At 39.4% G+C, this 18,087-nt stretch overlaps 1 protein-coding gene and 1 non-coding gene across 2 annotated transcripts in view; one reads left to right on the top strand and one right to left on the bottom strand.

Annotated features, from left to right (window-relative positions):
• LGR5 (leucine rich repeat containing G protein-coupled receptor 5) overlaps positions 1–18,087 on the top strand; it is a 143,398-nt gene that overhangs the window by 30,470 nt on the left and 94,841 nt on the right. The gene's annotated exons all lie outside the window — the stretch shown is intronic.
• On the bottom strand, positions 10,290–10,395 carry LOC123813195. Its single transcript, XR_006784687.1, has one exon. It is a non-coding gene; the product is annotated as a U6 spliceosomal RNA (small nuclear RNA).

Raw genomic sequence — 18,087 nt, 5'->3', positions numbered from 1 at the left:
AAAGAGAATGGTTCAAGATTTCGTGGGTTTGGGAGTACCCCGGAGTGAATTTGGCCTGAAGAGCTGCAAACACAGTAAACACCAGGGGACTCTGTACTGAAGACATGGGACAGTCCCCATTCATTTTCATTTTCAACATCTGCATCAGGAATAGCTGGCTGTCATTTTAACGTGTCTCTAATCACCATGATCTCACTTGCGATAATCAAAGTGGTTTTGTTTGTTTGCCAGTTAATAGTGCTGCTTCCCAAGGAGGGAGTAATTTGCATGTAACTTCAGTAATAGTTAGTAACAACAAAAAAATATCTTGGAATGATAGTAGAGGTCAAAGCTGATAGTTTCTGTTGGATCTGAAAGGCTAGAATAATTGACGTCAGTTTGGCCGGTTGCATGAAAATGACAGGACAGTAAGTTTAATTGTCATAATTCTGAATATTGTGTCTAGAAACTACTTGTTCTGTTCATGTCATTTCCACGAAAATGCTGTAAGAATTAGAGATGAACCTCAGGTGAAATCCCTATGTAGGTGTATTTTAACCTCATGAAAATATGAAGTATTTTATTGTTTAAACTTCTATAGCATCTCTACTTCCAAAGATTTCCCAAGAGCTTCATCTAAATGCTTACCAATTCTCACAGTATTTCTATAAAATTGAGATAAGTACTTTTAAAAACACTTGCTAGAACAAGGAACATTATGTGATATTAATGAGAAATAAGCAGATTAATTTCATTACACATTGTGGAAGTTTCAAATGGCAATCAAATACTGTGAAACACTTTAGCCTTCTCCTGTTCTGGTTTTGTGGCTGAGTGCCAGAAGCTGTGCTGGAAGTAATGAGGTGGCGAGCAAGGCAGCACCCGAGACAGGTACACGCAGTCTGAGCAGGATGACTTGTCCAATCAGAAAAATAAAATCAAATCTCTGTTTTAAATAGTAACAATTATAAGATTGTCGGTGGAAGGCTCCTGTGTGAACTGATTACACTTGATCAAAAATAACAAGCTGTGACAAATAGAAAAACGCAAGACTTCAGTAATTTACTAAAGAATGTCTCTACTCAAAGCTTTGTGGCAATAAATGTCTTGTTTGGGTCACAATTGCAGAGTTGAAATAACAGCCCATGAATACCTGGAGAAATGACTATGTACCCAAGATGAATGCTAAAGCCTTCCTTCTTGAATGAGCCTTTTAATCATGGCATTCTCTAGGCTCTGAAAAAGTCTTCAGTGGTCCCACCTAAAGATTAATGGGAAAAGCCGAAACTGAGTTGGCCTATTTGCAGAAACAATTTTAAAGATTTACTGATGGTTGACAAATGCCATTTAAGCTTTCAAAGCCAGCCATATGCTTTTGAACAGGATTTAAAGGAAATCCTCCCACGAAAGAAGACAACTTTGAAGGGTCTCTGTGGTAGCCTCTGGCTTTTAGGTATGGAGACGTGTTGCTGGGTTTTCTTTCTTGCCCTGCTCCCTCCCCCGATCATATCTTCACTGAATTTTTAAAAGATATGGCTCAGAAAAAGACCGTAAGCTTTCCTCTAACAGATTTCTATGTTCAGAAGGTAGCTGTATACTTTTGCTTGTCAGTGAGAATTGAACCAGCTCTTGCCAGGCGATTGTACACATCGAGTATCTTTCTCAGTTACCTTTCTACTAATATAGGGCTGTGAATGTCCTCTCATTTTGAAAGTTTAGCGTGACATTGTTCAAACATACAGTTACTGCTTTTTGAAGGAGTTTGGGTTTTTAGTTTTATGTTAATATATAGATTATTTTAGACTTCTAGAATGTCACAGCCACAGGTACGTTATACATCAGACTTGAATGAGTATGGCCATCCACTTTTCTGTGTATCTTGCCATCGGTTTTTGGCCCAAGTAAACTTTGTTCAGCCCTAAAAGTAACACATTTCCAAAGAGATTACATTCAAAACACTTCTTCACAAGGAAAAAATCTGAATGCAATTTTAAAATATTATCCAGCCACAACGGGGATTAGAATTGGCCTCACTTTCTGCTTTGTCATCCTTCTGCTCTGTCAGTGAAATCTTGGAGTGGCTTCATGAACAGGAGGACTCCTCCTATCTTCTCCATCCCCAGAGAGCTGCTGCATGAGTCACTTTGTGTGGGCGTGGCCTCTCAGACCCTAGCTGCCCTGTTGCTGTCCTGGGGGCCCCAGGGTGTCGTGGGGAAGTGCAGTGCTGGCAGTGGGGAGGGGGTGCCCATTTCCCTGCGTCCCTGACAGTGATCTGACAGAAGGTGACACTGACACAATGCAGGGGAGGGGGCAGGAGACGGGGGCGAGGTCAAAGCAGAGAAACTGAGAGAATCCAGTGAAGTGGAAGCTGAGAGGATAAACACGTGAAGGCTCAGAGCTCGTTTCCCTGCTCACTTCAGTCAGCGGGACACCTCCCCCCAACCCAGGAAGAAATGCTGCCACTTAACTGCCTCGGTAACAATTAAGGGCCAGGAAGGAAGGGTTTGGACACGTGAGCCTCAAATTCCTCTCGGCAGCAGCTGGAAAGCCTAACAGCCACTTTCCTGCTTTTTCATTTAAAAGTTAGAACCTACTGAAAATTCACCACAGCCAGAGTGGCATTGCGGGGCACACACACCTGTGAGGACGGCCCCCTCCCCGTTCCCGCTTTCTCTCCTGGGTTACCGTTATCGGAATGGCCCCTCAGCTGACCGTCTTTAGCTCATTCTCCAGGTCGTCACCAGGGTGATCTTTTTAGAAATTTCCTTCTAATACCATGCATGTTTCTGCCAAAAAGCCTTCAGTGACTCCTAGGGTGTCTGTAACACCAGCAGTATGTGAGTATTGGTACTTGGTCACCGAATCTAAAATATCTCATCACATGGTGGAAAAGTTACTCCCATTTCAATTGCCTTTCAGCTCTTCTGGCTCCATCAACGAGAAAGTCTCAGTGAGGGTGACTTTGTTTTCAACACCTCTCTTATGGCCACTAAACTCTCTTCTTATCAAAGGGCAAACAGGCTTCAGGCTCAGTTTGACCTGGCAGCTTTAATTAGGAATCTGATTAGAATTTAATAACATCTTTCTATTTACGACAGATGCTAAACTAGTTTTCTACTTATAGGTAGTGATAGAAATTTTCCACTTTTATTGAGCTTACCTAGGTAATTTGAGTTAATTGATACATATATCTATATATCTAAAAGTAATCTACACATGTACATACATGCACACATATATGTATATATGCAGATACATAAAAGAATATAAAATAATAGTTCAGTTACTATCCTTATATGGCAAAATAAGGAGTGAGTAGTTTGGGAAACATGGAGCTTTGAAATAAAATCTAAACTCTTTCTGTGGCCTGTAAAACCCACTACAACCTTCCCTCCACTCCCATCCCCAGGCAGGCCCAGCTCCCTCCACTGCTCCATGCATGCCTTGCATCGCCATGCAGAGTGCACACTGGGCCCCATGGAGAGCATGTGCAGTCCCTACTACCTAGGCTGTCACCCTCAGTCTTCTCATCTAGATCATTCTTACTCATCTCTCAAGTTTCAGCACTAGGCCACCCTTCAAGGAAGTCCTTCTGTCCCATTACTTTACCCACCCTTCCCGTTCTCCCATTGGCAGTTTGAAGGTCCCTCCACTGAGGTCTCACAGCATCTTGATTACATCTTTATTAGAGTGTTTATCACTTCTCTACCTCTTAAATTGTTTATCTCTCTTCCTAGTCTATAAACACTATGAGAAAAGGAATTTTGTTTAGGTTTCGGACACACCTGTCTGGAATACAGTATTTGTTCAATAAATGCTTGACTAATTATCACATTTTTTTACTGGGAAAACAAACAACCAGGAAAGCTAATGACCAAAACCTTACAAACAGCACAGTAAATGATATATAAATATGCAGTCTACACTGATTGATAAAACTGAAAGCTACACCAAAATAGGAAAATAACCCGAATGTCCATTGGGATAAATACAATATGCTACACCCATACAGCGGGGCGTTATTTGTCAATTAAAAGGAATGCAGCCCTGATATACAATCCCATACAGATGAGCCTTGTGTACGAAATGTCCACAGGAGGCAAATCTATAGAGGCAGAAGTAGATTAGTGGTTGCTTAGGGTTGAGGGGGTGGGAGGGGATTGGTTAGTGACTGCTAATGGGCACAGAGTTTCTTTTCCAGGTGATGAAAATGTTCTAAAATTAGATTTTGGTGATAGTTGCATAACTCTGTGAGTGTATAAAAAATCATTGAATTGTACACTCTAAATGGGTGAATTGTATGGTATGTGAATTGTATATCAATAGCTGTTGTTGTTGTTGTTTGTTTTTAAAAAATGAGGTGCCCTGGCCAGGTGGCTCAGTTGGTTGGAGCATTTTTCCAAAAGGTTGCGGGTTTGATCTTGAGTCAGGGCGCATACCTTTTCGGTCCCCAAACAGGGCGTGTAAGGGAGGCAACTGATTGATGTATTTCTCACATCAGTGTTTCTCTCTCACTCCCTTCCTCTCTCACATCAATAAATTTATCCTTGGGTGAGGATTAAAACAAAAAGAACAAGGGCTCTAAGTCATACTACCTGACTTTCAGTCTTCCACAATTTGTCAGCTAGTGATCGTGGGCAAGGTATTTAGTTTCTCCATGATTCAGTTTCTTTTTTGTAAAACAGAGGTAATAATAGTGCCCATCACACGAGATCATTGTGAAGACTCAGTATGCCTACCACAGAGCCTGTGAAATAGTAGCACTCCAAAAATATCAGCTGTTATTATTGCTAAGAGGTTACATAGTATGTTCTGAATTGTGAGGGAAAATGTTATGTATTTTAATGTAATTATATTACTTGTCTCAGTTATTTCACAAGTGTTGACATGCCTGTACCATGTATAATAGTTTTGGTTAATAAGCCATCCTGTATATATTAGGGAGAACTCATAATAAAATGCATGGGTATCCACACATTATGCTGCAATTTAATTCTCAGAACAACCCTGTAACTGTTAGTATCCCCATTTTAGAGACAGAAAAGTGGATACACAGAGTGGGTAACTTGCCTGATCAGTGGCAGAATGGAAGCCTTCTGACGCACCCCCACCCTGTCAGTGCCCTGGCTGGAGCACCAGGCTCTGCTCTGCGCAGGTGTGTCCACGAAAGCACTGCCTGATGGAGCGGACGGGCTTTGCATTGCTTTCCTATTTAAACACACCTCCCACATCAAACTGTCACAACAAGCCCTCCTGTCTTGTCTGAGACTTTACAATAAGAAATATCCTTTTCAAATGGAAAACAGGCAAAGTCTTTGTCTCAAGAATGCTGTTAAATAAACATAACCTAAGAAAGGAGAGGCTTGGGGGGTCTGTACCACCAGGGTATGATCCTTGTCTCTCAACACCAGCATTACAGTACTATTAAGAATACTGGCTAAACGAGTGCTTATAACATCTGACTTCAATCATTGTAGTCAGTAGCAAAAAATGTGTTACACATGGCATATGCATACCACAGCACTTTCTGATTGTATGAGGCACATCCTATGATCAAAAAGGACAATGCAAAACTAATCCTACGTGGGTAGCATAATTCACTGGGAACATCTGGGCACAAACGTCATGGTTTCAGGTTAAATTTTCTCTCCTAGAGTATTCAATAAATCCATAGATTGAAGCTTTAGTTCACATATATTATATTATAATAATTCATGCATAAGCATAATCATATTTGAGTATTTAATTTTCACTAAATCTCTGCCTTCAAAGAGATTACAATCTTGTCTGAGGATTTTAATAGTCCATACTGGATTTTGCATTCCTGGTACTTTTCATGGGTCTGGAACCTAGAAGCTTCCCAATAAATGTTGGCTGAATCAATGAATGAGTGGATAAGTGTGTGAATTATGATTTGAGGGAAAATTACATAACATGGTTATAAATTAACACTTATTCAACATTTTTAAAAGTTCATTATTAATTCATTGAATGATGAATAAATGGAGTTTAAATGAATCAGCATGACAAACTGAATTTTCAGAGACTGAAGAATGAATAAGATTTTTTATTAATTTCCATTACCCTATCTGTTTAATTCATTTAAAAATGTTTTTAAGATGTGGTTTAAAAAGAAGGGTAAATTTGGGGTGATTACCTAACTCATTCTTAATTTTCAGAATATGATTATTCAATTGAACAGATTCCTGGTGTTATTATCTGAAATGAAGGAAATTATAAAACAGTTACATATAGACCTCCAGACCCTGAAGTGATGCACTTGGTGCTCGTCTGCACCCACTGAAGAGCTGGAGTCATACCCATGCCCGGCAGATGAGTAATGCCTCACTTTTGCTGGAGTCAGTCTTCCAGCAGCCTCAGCCTCTCAAAACCCAGCCAAGGCATGTAATAGGATTCTGAGTGTCAGATATTACGGTACAAATCCCATACACTAAAGCCTCTTTAAAGAGGAGCCTTTGACTCTCTTCCATATCCTATTTGTTTTCTTGATAAGCTTGATTCTTGATCTTCTGAATGCATGTTGAGTGTATATTGCAATTATATAAAAGCTACGCACGAAGAAGTCTTTCACTTTTCATTGACAACTGCCTGATTTATGAACTAATAACCCAATCATGGCAAAGGAGAAAGAATTCCCAAATTAAACCCCCCAAATAGAACAAATCTATCTGCCTTCATTTGTTGTGAAGACAATGAGTCCCACGAATGACATTCAGTAGTCTCAGAAGATGTTCCAGTGCAGGTGCTGGTGCTGTCACAGTGGTGTTTTCATACGGGTTTGAGGATTGCCTGAGGGACTGGGGTGGGCTGAAAAACCTAGACAACTCTAATAGCAGAAGCAATAAAATATTTAAATTTAAGAAATCATTGAAACTTCAGAAAAACAAAAGATGTCCCAGTGCAGGTACTGGTGTTTTTATAATGGCAGCCGTGAATAACCAAGAAAAATTTAAGTTTTTTTAAAAGGCATTAAAGTAGAGAATAGTTTTTTTAAATTTTGGTATGAAATTTTAACATTGAAAAAATTGAGGCATTTTAAAGATAAGATTGAATTTAGATGGGAAAACTATTCCAAAATAGATCCAGTAAGTGGGGAGAAATTGTTTTTTGTATTTAAGATATGTAAATGATCAGTTTACTTCCAAAAGCTTTTGAAACACGAGATTAGCTAAAATATTACAAAGCAACATGTGTTACTAGACTCTAGATTATGTCCTTGTTTATATTCAGTTTTCATATGACAATATGTGGAAAAATCAATTTACTTTAACCTTGTGAGGTTTATTTTAGATGATGTTAAAAACTATAAACAATGTGGAAAATGCCCATCTAAAAGAATGAGGCTGATAAAAAGTGAATTATATAATGCCTGAACTTGGAAAAGGAGGAAAAATACATCATAGCATAGAGTTACTTTAAAGCTTTAATGTTGGCCAAGGGAGATTAAATTGCCTTTGGGGTGTGCAGATGCAGAAGATTCCGTTGGTGTGCTTTTCAAAGCAAAGACAGATGATATTAGGAAATAAGGCATGAGGGCTTCTGCTTTAATCTGTCCACATTATTGTTTTGATCTATGACTAATTGAAACTGCAAGAGGGTTCAAGAAGATTCTTACAGCCAGCCTGAAGCTAGCAGACATGTAAGTCTCCTAAAAATGCATCTAGGAAGATTGCTTGACCACAAAGGAAAGAACGTGTGAAGAATTGTGCTAATTTAAGCCTATCAGTGTCTAATTCAAAATTAATATGCATGTGCACAAAAATGATTGAAAATGAAAAAAATCCAATGCTTGCTACCAAGAAAGAGGGAAAATGAACTAAAATATACTACACAATCACCAAAAACAATACATGGCTCCCTTTTTATGTCTTTAAATTTAAAAAAAGGAACTAACACCCAAGAGTGTTACTAAATCCAAAGATGATGTCATATCTCTCCTAAAAATCGTGCAGTGGCTCTCAGCGCCTCCAGGACAATCTGAGCTTCTCAACATCACAGAAGAGGCCAGCATGGTCTGGTTCTGGCCCTTGATGCTTTTCCAGCCGTGTGTCGGGTCGTGTTGCAACACAAGCAATCCCCATTCAACTATGCCAACCTGTGTGTAGTTTCTGGAGAACAGCCTGCTCTCTTATGCCCTGATGCTTTCATGCATGCTGTTCTCCCACCAGCAATGCTCTTCCCTCTTCCCCCTCCCTTTACCTTAGCCAACACATCTTTCTAAGGCTCACTTTAAGTGGCAGAGGCCTCTTAGAACACCACGATAGTAGAAACATTGTGATTACCTATTTAATGTAAGTAAAAATGTTCTTTATAAGTTTAGTGGAGAAAGATTAATTCCCACACAACTAAAATCTGGGAGTGATTTTTATGGGAAGATTGCTCTTATATTAGATCTTACAGGACTAAGAAACTTTTATCATTTTTATCTTACTTAGAAAATGAAGACTTTTATTCTGTATGTCTCATTTATTTCTTCGTCATTTTAGTACCACCTTGGGACATTGAGAGTTAGCTTGGAGACGCTAATAGGATAGAAAAATCACCAATATATCTATGATTGAAACACAGGGCTCCACTACTTAGGAAAGTTGTTTTCTTTGAGCACCGCATCAGATGGGACTCACACACTACTGAGGGAGTTAACAGGACACTGTCACCAGCCACATCAGTGGGCGGAGAGCAAAGTTACCCAAATTCACCAGTTGGAACTCCCAACCATTCCCTTCGAACACCCACCTCACCCCACTATACTTCTTCTGACACTACTGAAATCTCATCTCCTTCAAGACACCCTCCCCAACTAATGGAAAATGTCCAGAAAGATGTTTCTGGACATGCAGTATTTAAAGACACACTCTTTGGAAGCATACAGACTTATAGTGAGATCACTCGGGGTAAATTACTTTCCTTGCACCCAAGCTGTCTCTGTTCTGGGATTCAAGCATGACTGAGAAAGAGTTTATTTACATGGAGGACCCAGAACCCTCCTAAGAGGTATCTAAAGTGCCTAACTGCAAAACTCGGGTTAAAAGCAGTGGCATTGCTAATGGTGGTGGCATTGGTGATGGTGATACCAATAGAGCACTGAACACTTTTTAGTTTCAGGTGGAAAATGCCTGGGTTGAGCATCTGGAGCACCATTGACTGATCATTGGTAGCATCTTAGCACATCACCACAAGTCAAGGCAACAGCAAGAAGAAGAAGTCAATGGCAGATAACATACCATGGTCAAAAGAACTAGTTCTCAGCATACAGATGAGTCATGCCAGCCAAGGCTAGAACTTTCAGAATAATGTGGGAAGGAAAAACTTATTGGAGATTAAAGTTCCTCAGTGCTATGGAAAAAGTTCCTAGTCACTAGGAACAATGCCATACAAACAAATCACAGCTATTTTTAATCAGGTTGGTATGGACTAGAAAAATAAAGCATTATACTTAAAACAAGTAGATATTTGAATAATTGGTATTGTAGTTTTACCTTAAGAAAAATATCAGAAACCCTTACAGATTAAACACGTTTATCTCAAGTGGCAGAAAAGTATTTTAAGTAGCAGAAACCAACAAAGAGAACAGGAGAAACAAGTATAGTGGACAGGATGTGTTAACAAATTTGTGAAATGACTTAGTAGGGATAAAATTATGACAAAGATTAAATTTTTAAAAAATGACTTAGCAAACAGCATGGAACAAGTCAAGAAGCAAGCCAATTCCAACACAAAACCCTACAGAGGGGTACTTTTGAAGGTCAAAGTATTGTTCAAAATAGAAAGAGTCACTGAAAAGTCTTAATAATAAGCAGTTAAACATCTCCCTTGGCTCGCAAAGCCAGACAACTGCCTCCTCACCGCCCAAACTCCCACCACACATATCAACACTGGTAGAAGACTGGAAAGTTACAGTCTAAAGAAAGTGGCCCCTGAGAGACTCTGGACCAGTGATTTTCCACCAGTGTGCTGCAAGAATTTTTAAGACACACACTACCTGACTATTTAGTCAGGGACACTGACCCCTTTTCCTTCAATTGTCAAGTAAAAAAATGACAACAGTCAAACAACAGTAGCCATCTAGTGTGAATGAATCAAAATTTAACCTATTTTTTGTCAGATGATCAAAAAATACATATTTTGGTGTGCCGTAGAATTTTAGTCATTAGTGTCTGTGTGCCATGAGGTGGAGAAGGTTGAGAATCACTGCCCTGGACTGAGAGGCGCAAGTGGTTGCCTCCGGGAAGTAGGAGTCAGATGTGGAAGGTGGGGCACAGGACTTTGTTTCGTTTTGTTTTGTTTTTTTAAATACGGAACGCTTCATGAATTTGCATGTCATCCTTATGCAGGGGCCATGCTGATCTTCTCATGTCATTCCAATGTTAGTCTATGTGCTGCCGAAGTGAGAACTTATTCTTGTTTTTGTATTTGTTTTTCATTATAAAGCCTGTAGTCGTTTAAACTGTACATAACAATAAAATATTATATCATACATATGTATATAAGTACAAATGTAAATACATGTGTGTATATATATGATAACTTTGACTTAAACTTTTAATTTTAAAAAGTAAAATAAAAGCATAAAAAGTTTCTAGTCATGAAAACACACTTAAAAGTACACACTACTGTATTTGTGGATATATCCTTATCTTATCACTGATAATTCAAATAGCTTTCCTGAGAATTTTTTTTTTAAATAACGGCCTCTTTTCATGACAACAAACTGCCAAGAACACAGTTGGTAGGACTGCCACATACAGCCGCCCAAGCTACGCAAGCCCCAACTCCAGGGCAGCTGGGACTGGCGATGTGACCACCGAAGTGAGTTTCCGTGAGTGCTGGAGCTCTGTGTCTTACTGTTTAGTTTGTAGTAAGACTGGTACACTCACTTCCTCATGGCTGGCACAGCTCCTTGCCCTTGTTACTCTTCCTACTTCATCAGCAACATGTGCTTGCTGAGTTCCCACACGTGACTCCGTTCCTTAAACAAGACTCGTTGTAGACACAGCACGGGCTTTCCCTTTTGGACTTTTCCCCGTTGTTTTTCTCTTCCATCGCTTCTCAGTTAATAATTACACATTTGATATAGGTTACACTGGCTGACATTTTAAATTTCTGATTCTATATGTAGTCAGACTTGGTCTAAAAGACTCTAAATGTTATACTTTTTTGCACTTCCTTAAGCTTTGTAACTCATTAACCAATAACAATGAATGATTACTCCTCTGGTTGTTTTTAAAAGTTCATCAGTGACTTATTGCTCTTGAGGCATTCATAATCATATAAATGAGTGTTTCCTAGCAGATGTTAAGGAAATGCAGACAATCGCCTTTATGACAGCAATAATTTGGAAGACAAATAGATAAACCGTGTTATTGGCACTAAAATTACATTTTTCTCAAATCAATTCAGCATTTGCTCTTTTCACTATTGAACGTCTGAGTTTTTTAAATCTCTCTTTTAATTGTTGACTCTGCTCCCTCTACTGGAATCTTGGTTAAATTGAATGGAAAAACAGTTTATCTGAAATGGAATAGTGTATCTATAGAGTTGATCTATGAAGATCAGGATGAAAGGAAGACAATAAGCTGGAAAATAGTTTCCCCAGCATAATTGAAAAGTGCCACTGCAACATGGAGAAACTTTGTGTCTCTCATCTTTGCTTTAAAGAAAAGGATGTTTAAATCAAACTCTTAGGTAATTGAATTCAACTCAGGGTCCATCTTGTAGCATTTTGTTCTTTTGGATAATTACATTTCTGTTTTTACTACTTTGTTTTGAGGTTAAAATGCTTAAAAGCCTTGCAAAAATAACAAGAGCAAAAATAATAAGTACATTGTAGGCACTTCAAAGGATCTCAGAACATGCTTTATAAATATTGCATCCACATTGCCCATACCACTGACTTAAGAACAGTAAAGATTCTCCCATTTAATGGGAGAAAAAAGTTGATTTAGGGAGGGGTTTACTTATCTCTGAGGGCTCACGAACTCTTCAATAGCAAAATAGAAATAGAGTCCATGCCCTTCTATTTCATTTTGAAATACAGTCATGTTTCTACATCTCCCATATTCAACTAGAACCTAACTCAAAAATTAGTCGATGAGATTTATTGCATTCTTTTGTATTTTTTCTATCCATTAGTATCTATTTGATAGATTAGCATTTATAGTAGTTGTTTTTAAAGATACAATTTAGCCAACTGCTTAAAGAAGACACAAAGAAGACACAGTATTCTTTAATCTACTATCTATACTATCCTCTGAGACCCACAAAAATATACTTAGTAAAAGTAATCGTCCTAGAAGTAAGAAAGGAAGAAAATAACGTCAGAGGACAGAGGACGCAGAGTTCCTTCAGCTGGGCAGCCACTTAACATAGGAATGTATCCGAGGTCAACCACGTGCCTGAGGCGGAGCTGAAAGCTGGTGATCTCGCACCCCCCTCCCCCGGCCCTCACAGCATTCAAGAAAGAAGATGGGACAGTAAATGAAGATGTGACCACAAACTGTTTTAAGTGAAATGAGTGGTGGTGGCAAGTTGTGGGTCGTGGAGGGGGAGGGGGGTAGGAGGAGGCAGAAAGAAGAGCAAAGAAAGGTGGGAAAAGAACTAGTCTGGTTGGAAGTTCAAGAGGACTTATCTGACCAAGTGATATTTAGGAATAAAAAGGAACCCTGGCTGGGTTGCTCAGTTGGTGGGAGCACCGTCCCATGCACCAAAAGGTTGCAGGTTCGATGCCAGTCAGGGCACACACCTAGGTAGTGGGTTTGGTCCCCCGCGTCGGGTGCCTACGTGAGGCAACCTATTGATGTTTTGCTCTCTCACCAATGTTTCTCTCTCTCTCCCTTCCTTTCTCTCTAAAATCAATAAACATCCTTGGGTAAGAATTTTTTTTAAAAGATAAAGAGGAGCCAGCCTTTGGAAGGGAGGGTGAGGTGCAGTGGAGCGCTGTAGGTGTAGGTAAATGGCACAGAAAAGGTCTGGGGGGGGAAGCACTTGGGGTATATGAGGAGCTGCAGGGCGGCAGGTATCACCGGTGAGCCAGGGGACAGTGGGTCTGGGCAAGGATGGAGGGCTAGGCGGGAGCCAGATCAGTCAGGGCCTGTCAGCCACGCTAAGGCATTTGGATTTAATCTAGAAGCAAACAGGAATCCATTGGTGGATTTCAGACAGTGCTAGGGAATTATCTAATTCTGTTTTGAAAAGCTACGTTTGGCTGCCATGTGGCGCGTCGACGGCGGGGCCAGGAGTGGAAGCAGGAAGTGGGAGAATGCTTAGGAATGAGCAATGAGTGGGATCTAGGCAGGCAGATGTGACTAGGAGCAGATGATGACTGCTTCCTCTGGACGCGGCCCTGAGCCAGGCGCCTGACGTGCAGTTTCCCGAGTCCGCACGGCTCTAGCAAAGCCTGGGAGCAGGAAACCGCAGCACAAGGCTCCTCCAAACCCCTTCCCTTGAACAGAAAGTTCATTGGAAATAAAAACTTCTTGTGTCAATCTCAAAGGCAAAACCTCAGGACACATTGGGAGAATCAAAGGCAGTTTGGTGTGACTGGAATACAGACTATTTGGAAAGGTTTAAAGGGAGGTAAACCTAATCCAGTGAAATAGAACTGGACGGTGGGAACTTTGGCCAACAACCGGTGAAGCCCTTTCCAGCGTCACACACTGAGCTACCGGCGCGCACCTACATTACCTCGTTTAGTCCTCACCGTGGCAGATGAAATAGGTATTACAATACAACCTTAGGAAGTTCAGACCACAAAAGCACAAAAGAGAAAAGTTCTAACAGCAACATAGTAGCAGAACCGTCATTTGAGACCCTGGCCCCTTTTCCAAATCTGCGACCTATTTCCCTTTGTCATTCTACAGCTAGATAGCATCCAGACTCCATTCTGCAGATGCTGGGCAACCAGCAAAGGCCTCTTTGAACCCACAGGATAGGGTAGGATGATGGATCAGAGTCACCCTTTTACGTAATACCTCAGTGCCTTTACACACACCTCAGGATATTAGATGGAATGTGGATGGGAAAGATTTCAACCTGCTGGCATGAAAGGGACCCATAGTCACACCGTGTTAACTTATTGCACAGGGCAGAAAAAACAATAGGAATTTCTGCCTGAGTGAAATAAAATAGACATAGTTCCTTTAATGAAAACTTTTGGAAGATTTTCTTTGAAATATTGCCTTGGAGGTCTTTTCTGGGTAATTATCGTGGAGCCATTAAGCGCAGCCACAGGCCCAGAATTATTTGAGAGACCCAATGACCCAGCTCCAAAGGCACTCCCTGGGTTATATAAGCACCATATCACATAGCTTTTTGCTCTGCCTTTTATTTTATATTTTCATTGTCCAATAATAAAGAAATGAAATTATCTGCTAAAAGGTATTAATGGTGTGAAGGAGGAGTGTGGAGTGAAGGTCCCTTTCAATTTCCTTTTTTAAAGAAAAAAAATCATTGAAAACTTACTTTTTCTGTCATCACCAAAGGTAAAATTAACAGGTTCCTGTGTGTAATTTGTGGGTGTTAGTTCAGTGATTCCCAACCAGGGGCAGTTTGACCTTAGGGGACATTTTTTTGGCAATGTCTGTGTGTTAGTTTGCTCGGGCTGCCATAACAAAGCACCACGGACTGGGTGGCTTAACCAACAGCCATTTAGCACAGCTCTGGAGGGGAGCCTTCCAAGATCAAGGAGTCAGCATAGTTGATTTGCTCTGAAGCCTCCCTCCTCCGTTTGTAGAGGGTGGTCTTCCTCCTGTGTCTCCACATGGTCTTCTCTCTGTCCCTGCCTGCAGGCAGATTTCCTCCTCTTATGAGAGTACCAGCTGTATCAGAATGGGGTCTGCTCTGATGAACTAATTTTAACTTAATTACCTTTTTGAAGACCTTGTCTCCAAATGCAATCACATTCTAAGTTATAGAGGGTTAAGACTTCAACATACAATTTTTGCGAGGAGTGGGAGATACAGTTTGACCCATAACTGTCTAGAAAAGTTCTTGGTTGTCATGAATGGGTGGGTAGAGGGGCCACTGGCATCTAGTGGGGAAAGCCATGGGTGCTGCTTAATACCCTACAGTCCACAGGACAACCCCCACAACAAAGAATCATCCGGCTTGAAATGTCAATAGGTTCAAGGCTGAGAAACCTTGTTCTAGTTCCAAAGTCAATTGTTTTGTTCTGTTTTAAGCATAAAGAAAAACAGAATATGTTACTCAAGTGGATGATAATATTGTGAATTATAGCACAGTGTTAGTTAGGACTCTGGAAATATCCATGTTCAAATATCTCATGCAGAGAAAAAAATGTTTCACAAGGTTTTGAAACAGCTTTTTGGAAACATAGTTTAAATTATGTTCTGAAATTTCTGGTTTGGTAAGAAAAGTTGGGAAGAATTTGTGGGTATGAAAGTGCTTTGTATACTGTAAAGTGCTAGACCAAAATAAAATTAAACAAAAAAAGGAAGCACAATATAAAATACTAGTTCTTTTATCTTTTAGGGGGAAAATTAAGATAACTTGAGATGGACTGGGAAAAGGGAGAAAATGAAGGTAGAGAGGACCATTAAGGACTCATTGCAATTGCTCGATCTCCTCTCTGAGAAAAGTGGGAAGCCCTGGCTGTCAACTGGAATTCTGGAATCTGGAGCTAAGGGAGAGATAGACCAGAGGCCGTAGACCATGGAGCTAAGCAGTACAAGAAGATGATGTCCAGAGGCTAAATGGAAGTAGGGTACGTGGCCCAGAGAGGTGAGTCTGAATAGGCTCACTCCCAAGGGGACTGTCCAAAAAGAAAGAGCAGCCAGAGATGCCACAAATGTGTGAACAGGTGCAGAGAGGTGGAGAGACTTGCTCTGAGGGTCCGAGGCTCCTCCTTACATGCACAGTACTTAGAAGTGAAAAGAACAAGCACATATTAAAACCTAAATTTAAGCTATGGAAGGAAAAACTGGAAATTAAAGCATGGATTCCAGAATGCAGTGTAGCTGCAAAGGGTCCAATCCCATTAACTTTGGAGTCAGAAAGACCTTTTTCAGACTCTGGCTTTGCCCTTTACCGCTAGTGTCACCCTGGGAAAATCGAAGTTTTGTGTATCTCTGTTTCTTCATCTGTAAAATGGGTTGTTATCTAAAGACTCATTAGATTATGTTGGGAGGACATTGTGTGTCATATAAATGTTAGTTACTATTATTTCAGAAACATTTCAGGGATATAATCAATAGGACTAATGACCATTTAGAGGAGAGTGGAGATGAAGGATAGGATAATGTAAAAAAAAATGAGTAAACAAACCATTGGTTTCTAGTTTTGTTGCTTGAAAGAATGGTACTGTATTAAACAAGATGAAGAGACACAGAGGGGAAAGCTGGCTTGGGGGAAAGAGAAAATAATGAGTTCAGTTTGAAATGTATTGCATTTTAGGTGGCTGATTGATTAACCACATAGAGAAATTCAAAAAGAAAGCTGATAGAAATGCAGATCTGTAGCACAGGAGCAAGTTCAAGGCTAGTAATTGTTCATAGAACATAGAGAAAGGCAGAAGAGGTAGAACCTTATGTTATTCCTAGATACTTAAACTTTTCTGATGATTTTTGCTAATTGGATAGTCCTCTAGAATGTATCAGGTGCTATACTATCTTGGGGGGAAAAATCGGTTCCAAATTGGTTGAAAGCTTTTGATATATCTATAGCTGTTACAATAAATGATCAAAGACCTATGTGTTTTATGACATTACTGTTATTATTATTCATTGTTATTGATTGTAGTTCTTACATCTGCATTCCCACATCATTACCTGCCTTGTTGAGTCTGCCTCCCACTGGTAACTTGTTGCTATGAATTTCAAAACAAAACAAAACTAAAATAACAAGATTGCCCAAATCAAAAATACTTCACTTCTGATAGGGACCTCTTCCTCTGAGAAAAGTTCGTAAACATTCATGACTATCTTTGTGGGCTTTTGATTCTGACTGTTCAAAAAGAGTTTGATTTGTTCTAGTTATTTTCTGTTGGTTTTGTTTTGTTATCTGCTTATTTTTCTACTTTGGATGTGTTGTAAGATGTGAGATTTTTAGATAAGTGGTCTCCCCACAAATAACTATCTTATTTCTTCTTTTGCTATTGATATAATATAAATAAGGCAGATGAATGCCCAGTCACATCCACTGTTTCTATCTATGAGATCAGAATGATAATGTAATTTTTTTCAAATGAGCTTTGCTTTGAGTTTCTGTCTTTACAAAGCTTCCATTAAAACATTATGAATGAAGCAAAGGGACCAATAGAACATAAGCCAGCTGTCTCTAAACATTTTTTAAATTATCCTGTCATTTAAAAAATATTTTCAAAATAACCATAACCATCAATTAGCTAACATTTCTCTACTCTTGTTATGTCTGTACAAGTAAGAGTTTCAATGTGTAAAACATTAAGCCATCCAATTACAGTGGTGATGACAGCAAAACAGGTAGTGCTTACACTATGCCAAGGGCTATTTTAAGTACTTTACTTACATTAGCTCAATTATTTCGCACAACAACTCTACAATGCAGACACTATTATTATCATCCCTATTTTATAGATTAGGTAACTGAGGTGCAGAGATGTGAAGTAAGTTGCTGAAGGTTGTTCAGCTCAGGAACAGCAAAGTCAGGACTCAAACTAAGGCTGAATAGCTCCAGAATACATACTCTTAACTATTTATTACATTATCAGCTATTTCAAAGAATACTTTTGAAACCTCGGGAAGAATAATAATATGAGAATAAGAATGAGAACATTATGAGCTTGTCCTTTACATATCAATGTATAGTTCCATGTTTTACAAGTAAGTTTTACTTTTAATATGAAGGTCATCAAATAAGACAAAACATTCTTCTTTACACTTTATAAAAAAGGATATCCTGATGGCCAAAAATCATATGAAAAGATACTCAACTGTCTGAGACACAAGGGAAATGCATATTAAGACCAATATGAGATGCCACTCTAAGTTAGCTAAGATGACTAAAATTTAAAAGAAAAATAGTACCAATTTTGATTATTACAAATGGAAACAATCGGATGTCAAACAATTGTAATTTCCTTACAGGAAACAA

This window comes from Phyllostomus hastatus, unplaced genomic scaffold (assembly GCF_019186645.2).
Source record: "Phyllostomus hastatus isolate PE091 unplaced genomic scaffold, TTU_PhHast_1.1 phas_scaffold_93, whole genome shotgun sequence".
Taxonomy (NCBI): Eukaryota; Metazoa; Chordata; class Mammalia; order Chiroptera; family Phyllostomidae; genus Phyllostomus; species Phyllostomus hastatus.
Note: the sequence above shows the minus strand (reverse complement) of the source record. Positions and strands in the feature narration are given on the sequence as shown.